Source organism: Oryctolagus cuniculus, chromosome 4 (assembly GCF_964237555.1).
Source record: "Oryctolagus cuniculus chromosome 4, mOryCun1.1, whole genome shotgun sequence".
NCBI classification, from domain to species: Eukaryota; Metazoa; Chordata; class Mammalia; order Lagomorpha; family Leporidae; genus Oryctolagus; species Oryctolagus cuniculus.
This window is the reverse complement of record NC_091435.1, coordinates 93,961,676-93,970,530: the sequence shown is the minus strand read 5'-3', so window position 1 is coordinate 93,970,530 and position 8,855 is coordinate 93,961,676.

The window sequence follows — 8,855 nt, the reverse complement described above, 5'->3', positions numbered from 1 at the left end:
TATTGCTTTCCCAGGCCATAACAGAGAGCTGGACTGGAAGTGGAGCAGCCAGGACCTGAACCAGCATCCACACAGGATGGCGGCACTGCAGACGGTAGCCCCACCCACCTCACCACAGCGCTGGCCCCTGCAGCCACCTCTTGAAAACAAACCCTTCCCAGCTCCCCGATGGCTCCCCGCCTGCAGCTCCTGATGGCAGCTGCTCACTTGAGGAATCCAAAAGCATTTCTTCTTCCAGGGGCAGCGGCCAAGTCTCCACTCTACCCTCGAGCGGCCAGACTGAGGGCCAGGTCTCCCCCTCCTGGGCAGTGCTCAGCCTCCGGGGCTGGCTCCATCCAGATGCACTCAGCTCCAACGACCCGGAGCAGGAGCCTGGGGTCCATGCCACAACACGGGCACGCAGGGGAAAGAGCGCTAGGAAACTGACCATGGGACACTCAGCAAACCACACAGGAGGAAGAACGCGCACTGAAAAACCTCGTGTTTACCGCAAAGAATTTTTCCTGAGTCGCTTTGTTTGATATTTTTTTGCCAGATTTTTGCCAAATATATTTGTTGATATATCCTCTACTTTAATCAATCTTTTGATGATTAAAGAACATGGTTCATTAAAAATAGTGCCTATATTTTTGCAATAAATCATTTTGTATATTCACGTTCAAGAAAAAAGGTTGGGGAGGGGAGAGGAATAAAGGGAAGAGAGAATCAGATCATTTTGAGTTAGAGTTTTAATTTTTGAGATAACTAACTATAAATTGGCTTCATTTTATGCTCTTCGGTCTTCCAGAGCTTTTCCAATGAAGAACCATGACACTTAACATCAGACAAAAATAAAACACGATTTCATTTATCCCGGCCAGGAAGTCTCCTCACCCACCAGCCTCTGGGGCAAAGGCGGGGAAGAAGTGAGTTCTGGAGGTCTTTCCCAAGGTCTCGTCCAGTGGTGCCCCGCTGGAACCTATGAGAAAAAAGTTCCTTCTTAATGACGTCAGCCTTACTTAAAAAAAAAAAAAATCTCTAAAGCTCCTGAAAAACACAGTTGATGTGAATCATATGTCTGAGTGGCGGAGTTCCCGCCAAGCCAGGCGACTGCACAGATGTGCAAGACAGAAACTGCTGCCCGCGCAGCGCTAGCCGCCTCCAAGCTGGGGAAAGTGACCAGCCCAGCCGCTGGAAGGGTCCCTGCCTGGCTCAGCGCCTGGCTCTTCGGCCATCAGCCCCTCTCTCTAACCCTCGCCCTTGTCAGAAAGGAACAGACCCCACAGTCACCCGTAACACTCGCTGACGGAGATGTCACCCTTCAGCAGATGGCCTAATAGCGCAACTGGCCATTGGCGTTTTGAAACTCCCGTCTTCCGGCGGCAGAAGGAACGTCTACCACAGGAATTTCAGGCATCAGTCAGCAGGTGCAGTCGTGGTTTTGCCAAGGGGAGAAGGGGGTGAGGCCTGGAAGTGAATCTGATTTCCACTTCCTGGGCCCCGGGGGAGTGGAGGGTGGGGTCAGCAGGAGGGGTGCCCCCCTGGGAGGACAAATGAGAACTGGCCTGCTTCCAGCTCCCAGAGCTGCAGGGGGAGAACGAGCCAGCTTTCATCCAGTCTGCACTCCGCCCTTCCAGGACGGGTCTACAAGTATTTCCCTTCGCCCTCTCCCCTCCGTTCCCTTTCTTCCACATTAACCTCTCTCCTGGGAAGGGCTTCTTTGTGTTTGCTGGCATGATGTGTCTCTAGGCAGCATTTGGTGAGACTGACAAAGCGCAGCCTGCCCCGACTGCCAACCTGGAAACCGCTTGATGCTCCAAAGGGCGTTTTGGCCTCTGACGTTGCTGACCACAAAATACGTACTTCCATCACAACTCTTGGGGCAGGCATTTGGCACAGCAGCCAACACACCACTTGGGATGCCTACAGCCTTTATCCGAATGCCTGGGTTTGAGTCCAGCTTTTCATTCCAGTTTCCTGCTACTGTGCACCCTGGGAGGCCACCGTCACCCATGTGGGAGACCTGGATTGAGTTCCCAGCTATTATGTTCAGCCTGGCCCAGCCCCAGCGGGTGTGGACATTTGAGGAATGAACAAGTGGATGGGAGATTTCTCTCCATCTGTCTGTCTGTCTCTGTCTCTCTGTTTCTCTGCCTTTCAAATTAACAAAGATAAACAAATAAAAATTTTTAAAATCAATAAACAAATAAATAAGTTGCAACTTTTCCAGGTCCTCCTGGTTCCTTTGTCTCTGTCCTGGGCGAGTGATACCTTGTGGTATCTGTTGCATTAATGTCTGTGACCCGATTGTACCAGGCAATCGCTGCTTCTTTACCTCTCGTTCTGGTCATGCTTCATTTTTTTTTTTAAAGATTTATTTATTTACTTGAAAGAGTTACACAGAAAGAGTAGCAGAGGCAAAGAGAGAGAGAGAAAGAGAGAGAGAGAGAGAGGTGTTCCATCCTCTGGTTCACTCCTCAATTGGCTGCAACAGCCAGAGCGGAGTTGATCCGGAGCTGAGCTGACCTGAAGCCAGGAGCCAGGAACCTCTTCCGGGTCGCCCATGCAGGTACGGGGCCCAAGGACTTGGGCCATCTTCCACTGCTTTCCTAGGCCATAGCAGAGAGCTGGACTGGAAGAGGAGCAGCCAGGACTCGAACTGGTGCCCATATGGGATGCCAGCACTGCAGGCCAGGGCATTAACCTGCTGCACCATAGCACCGGCCTCCATGCTTCATCTTGATATAGCATATGACTGAGACATGTTAGGAGACACCATGTCTCTGAGTCTGCAACACAACACATCAAGACTGCACCCTCTGCTCTTAGGGAGCTCTGGTCTTCTCCCTAACACCCCAAGGGGCCCCTTCTCAACATTCTCTCTCACCCAGAGTTCTGATGCCCACCAGGTTGTTGATTTCCATGTATCTCACGATTGTAGCAGTCTCTTTCCTTCATTTCTCCTGACAAGGAACTTAACTGCTTTTATAATATTTTAGGAATCATTATAGATGGGGCCAGCGCTGTGGCCTAGCCGGTAAAGCCGCCATCTGCAGCGCCAGCATCCCATATGGGCACTGGCTCAAGTCCCAGCTGCTCCACTTCTGATCCAGCTCTCTGCTATGGCCTGGGAAAGCAGCAAAAGATGGCCCAAGTCCTTGGGCCCCTGCACCCACATGGGAGACCCAGAGGAGGCTCCTGGCTCCTGGCTTCGGATCAGTGCTGCTCCAGCCATTGTGGCCAATTGAGGAGTGAACCAGCGGATGGAAGACTTCTTTCTCTTTCTATCTCTCTCTCTCTCTCCTTCTCTCTCTCTCTCTCTCTCTCTCTCTCCCCTTCTCACTCTGTGTAACTCTGATTTTCAAATAAATAAATGAATCTTTTTAAAAAAAATCATTATAGGGCAAGCGTGTGGCACAGTAGGTTAAGCTGCTCCTGGGAACACCCACATCCCGTATCAGAGTGCCAGTTCAAGTCCCAGCTCCTCTGTTGGAGACCCAGCTTCCTGCTCATGCACCTGGGAAGGCAGCAGATGACGGCCAACTACTTGAGTTCCTGCCACCATGTAGGAAACCCTGATAGGGTTCCAGGCTCCTGGCTTCAACCTGGAACAGTGCCTGGCACAAAGACGGTGCTCTGTAAACATTAGTTTAATGAATAAATGTACACAAATCCTTGGTGGCTTGGCATATTTTGCTGAAAATGGGAGTAATGGGGCTGTCCACACCCTTGTGACTCACAGGGTATCCCTGGCCCAGCGGCCTCAGCATCACCCAGAGCTTGTCAGCAACACCGAGTCTCAGGCCTCACCCCAGACCTTCCGGATCAAGACCCAAGCACGAGTCTGTATCACAACCATGCAAATGCTTAAACTTGGATCCTAGATACTCTGTTCTTCAAAGGCTTTTCTTACAGGGGCCAGCACTGTGGTGTAAACTGCTGCCTGCCACTCCGGCATCCCATGTGGGCACCAGTTCTAGTCCTGCCTGCTCCACTTCTTATCCAACTCCCTGCTAATGGCCTGGGAAAGCAATGAAAGATGATTCAAGTGTTTGGCCCTGCACCCATGTTGGGAGACCTGGAAGAAGCTCCAGACTCATGGCTCCTGGCTCAGCCTTGACCCTTACAGACATCTGGGGGAGTGACCAGTGGATGGAAGCATGCTCTCTCTCCCCGCCCCCATAAGTCTGCCTTTCAAATAAAAAATACCTTTAATTTTTTAAAAATTTATTTCTGTTGGGGCTGACCCTATGGCGTAGCAGGCAATACTACTGCCTGCAGTGTCAGCAGCCCATGTGGGCACCAGTTCAAGTCCCAGTTGCTCCACTTCTGATCCAGCTCCCTCTTAATGCAACTGGGAAAGTAGCAAACGATGGCCCAAGTGCTTGGACCCCTGCATACACATGGAAGACCCAGAGGAGCTTCCTGGCTTCAGATCAGCTCAGCTCTGGCTGTTGCGGCTGTTTGGGGAGTGAATCAGTGATGGAAGACCTCTCTCTCTACCTCTGCCTCTCTGTAACTCTGCCTTTCAATAAATAAATCTTTAAAAAAAAAAAAGAGGGGAGGGAGAAGAGGCTTTAAAAATTTTTTTCTATGTACTTGAAAGCAGAGTTATGGTGGGGGGGGGGGGACAAAGAGAAGTCTTCCATCCACTGGTTCACTCCCCAAATGGCCACAATGGCAGGGTTGGACTGACCATAAGCCGGGAGCCAGGAGCTTCCTCTGGGTTTCCCACATGGGTGCAGGGGTCCAAGCACTTGGGCCATCCTCTGCTGCTTTTCCAGGCACATCAGCAGGCGCATCATCTACATCGGAAGTAGAGGTAGCAGCTGAGACTCAAAATGGTGCTCTGTACTCTGTAGACATCAGCTTAACTGGCTATACCACAGCATTGGCCCCAAAAGGCTTTTCTTACATGCAAAAAATTGGTAGCAGTGGGTCTTTTTGGGGAGTAGACCCAGATGCCTATGAGATGGGATAAGAGGAACAAACTATACCCTATGTCCCATTTTGTCCCTTTGCATTCAGTTATTGGTTATTTGAAGGTGACTGATTCCTTATAAGGTGGGTAGTTTACAATGAAAGACCTCCCGCTATTTTTCCATGGACACCTCTCCTCGATCTCTGCTCTTCGCAGCCTCAGATCTTGCTGCCTACCATGACCCCCGCTTCTCCCCAGATCAGCATAAAGAAGGTCTGTATTGCCACCCACATGAAAGACAGAAAAGACTGCGGAAGCTCTCTGCGTTTCAGAACAAGCTCTTTCCTTTCTTCATATTCACGCAGAAGAGGATGCCTGCCCGGGGTTCTCTCTCTCCCTCCCTCACCTGCCCTCAGAGCCGGGGCAGCTCAGCAACCTGACCTCCATGCTGAGAGCATCAGGGCTTCCCGGAAGACCGGCAGTGACAGCCGCTAGGCTTGCCGTTCCCCCGGGGTGTTCCTGCAGCCAGGGTGGAAAGTCACGGCCACGGCCACCTGCTGCCTTTTCATGAGCTGCTTCGCTAGCCGTGTCAAGCACATGAGGTCCACCAGCTGCTGGGCCTAGAAGAATGTGGACTCGGCAGAGCTGTCTTCCAGCACCCGGCAGCCGCCTCCCCCCCCCCCGCCCCCCCGCATGGAGAAGAACGACGCTCATTGGGCTGTGCACCTTCCACCGGCACCTGCTCCCTCTTCCTGTGCCCCGGCTGGTGCCCCTGCCCAGGTGAAGGAGTGAGAACCTTTGTCCCTGCTGTAGACCAGGGACCTCAAAAGAGCATGACGGGCTCTCGAAGAGGGTGAGAAGCTCCAGGGTATCACAGGAAGCCACAGCCCAGCCGATGAGCCAGCCCCGCCACGGCAGGGAGACAGGAGAAGTTGTGAATGATTCCTACCGAAGAATGGCAGGGGCCCTGGCCCACCCTGGCTATGCAGGCCCACCCCAACCCACCCCCAACCCACCCCCAACCCACCAGCTGAGGATCAGGGATCGCATTGGCAGGCCAGATTTTCTGCTTCTGTGCCTCCCCAGGCACTTTCGAGGAGGAAAGTCAGATTTCCCTGGGACGTGCCCTGCCGCCTCCCCTGCACGTGCAGAGGTGTGGGAGCTCCAGTTCTCATAGCACAACAGTCATTTCCCACCCCTGATAAAGGGGGCTTCAAAAAGTTCATGGAGGCCGGCGCCGCGGCTCAATAGGCCTAGCGGTGCCGGCACACCGGGTTCTAGTCCCGGTCGGGGCGCCGGATTCTGTCCCGGTTGCCCCTCTTCCAGGCCAGCTCTCTGCGGTGGCCAGGGAGTGCAGTGGAGGATGGCCCAAGTCCTTGGGCCCTGCACCCCATGGGAGAACAGGATAAGTACCTGGCTCCTGCCATCGGATCAGCGCGGTGCGCCGGCTGCAGCACGCCGGCCGCAGCGGCCATTGGAGGGTGAACCAACGACAAAAGGAAGACCTTTCTCTCTGTCTTTCTCTCTCACTGTCCACTCTGCCTGTCAAAAAAAAAAAAAAGTTCATGGAAAAGACAAATTCTCGAAAAACCACGCATGTTTCTTATTTCATCTTGGTTGTTCAAACTGAAATACACTATTATTTGCCGGACATCTACTGAAGAACATGTTCCTTAATACAAAATCGATGGTCAAAAATGTTTACTGAATTAGTTATTGCCCTCTCTTGAACATCTATTTTATAGCCTAGAAAAGAGGGCCATATAACCAATAAAGAAACCGTGTTATTAAAAAAAGAATCTGGGGCCAGCGCTGTGGCGTAGCAGGTAAAGCCGCCTCCTTCAGTGCCGGCATCCCATGTGAGTGCCGGTTCTAGTCCCGGCTGCTCCATTTCCGATCCAGCTCTCTGCTGTGGCCTGGGAAAGCAGTGGAGGATGGTTCAAGTCCTTGGGCCCCTGCACCCACGTGGGAGACCCAGAAGAAGCTCCTGGTTCCTGGCTTCAGACAGGCCCAGGTCCAGCCATTGAGGCCATTTGGGGAGTGAACCAGTTGGAAGACCTCTCTCTCTCTGCCTCTCCTTCTCTCTGTGTGTAACTCTGACTTTCAAGTAAATAAATAAAACTTTTAAAAAAATCTATTCATAGGTTTCCTTTTCTTGCACTAAAATAAACTCATCTTTTCATGCCATTTTCCTGTGACTTAACTAAAGTACACATGTGTGTATCCCATACACACAGATTCTTCCTGCACACATCATCTGTGATCCAACACATGTTTGTCCCATGGGCGGCAGGGGCCCAAACACTTGGGCCATCTTCTATTGCTTTCCCAGGCACATTAGCAGGGAGCTGATTGGAAGTGGAGCAGCCAGAACTGGAACTGGTGCCCACATGAGATGCTGTAGTTGCACACATCGGCTTAACCCATTAAGACAGAACATGGTGGGGGGTGTTTTTATTATACAAGATTAAGGGGTGAGATGCAATGACGTCTCTGAAATATAGCTGAGCAGCTGTCATAAACACCAAGTGTGGGCCTGGACTCCCCACTGGCAGGAGGTTCCCCAGGTCAGTCCAGCCACCACAGCCCCCATCTCTCCCTCTGGCCAGTGGCCCTTTCCCATGTCCATGGCCACGGTTTGAAAACTACCGTTCTTAAGTCCCTGCCATAAGTCACTTATATTCAAAAACCTGCACAGTCACTGCTCCGGGGACTTGGCCAGAAATGAACTGAGGGCTGCTGGCCGTGCACCATGCCATAGTCCTGAACAGGTGGCTTTCATCACCTGGCAGAGCGCATCCGGACTTGGCATAGGAAAAGCGGGAAAGGGCACCGCAGGAATGCATACACACTGGTCCCAGAGTGGAACACGGCCAAGACGAGGGCTGGATGTGGAGGAGTCTTCTTGCCATCTCTCCAGCAAAGCAGAGCCTCTGTGTGTGACCTTCTGGCTGTTTCTGCTGGAGAGGCCTGGAGAGACCGTCAAAGACGTCTCAGTGCAAGGTCTCACTGTAGTCAGCAGCAGAGACCAAGTTTGCGATCCTACCAGGAACTGTTTGGAGACAGCAAAATCCTCTACCCAGAAAAACGGGCCCCTCCTTGGCTTTTGTTGTTGCTGTTCTAGTTCTTTTTGGCTTGCTTTGCTTTGGAAAGGGTTCTCTGTTGGCTGTGCCGTTACCTAACGGGGAATGGATGGGGTGCCCTCTGGAGGTCCCTGTGTGCCAGGGCTTCCAAGAAGTCACAAGCAGTCCCTCCCCAGCTGCCCAGGCAGGCCTTCCTGGGTCACCGCACCACCTCCCTTGGTGCTCAGACGGAGCCTGGGGACTGGTCAGCTTTGGTGGGAAGGCAGGCTAGCACAGCAAAGGTGTTTCAAGGCCTCCCACCTGCAGAGGACAGACAGTGCTCTGCTCTGCTCTGCTCTGCTTCATGAGTGGCACATGCACTCGCTCAGCTACATCCACGGAGGCCCGCTCTGAACTCTCCTGGGGACCTTTGGAGCCAGCCCGTGGGGCACTGCCAGCGTCCGGCTCGCTCGCTACCTCTTCCCCGCCCCTAGCCTTGTGAGCATCGGAAACAAGCACAGTTAAATCTAAGACGCAGACTTCCCAGCAGCGCCTGCACCAGGGAGGACAAGCCTGTCAGTGCTCCCATCTCCAGGCCAAATCCTCCATCACGTCGCACCTGCTGCTGTGCTCCGTTCCCAGTGCTGAGCCCCAGGCTGACGCCTGCTTTTTCATCCCTATCTGGCCTTCACCATCCTCCTGCTCACAGCCAGGGCTCTGGCCCAAGGCAGTCATCCCCTTTACCCTGAGCCTGGCCGCTCAGTCCCCCGTGATCCAGGAGATCAGGCCAAATGTAACAGCAGCCACCACCACGCTCCACCCCACATTACTCCCTGCCTTTCGCTGCAGCCCAGCCCCAGAGAGGGCACCTCCAGGGCCAGGTGTGTGGTCTG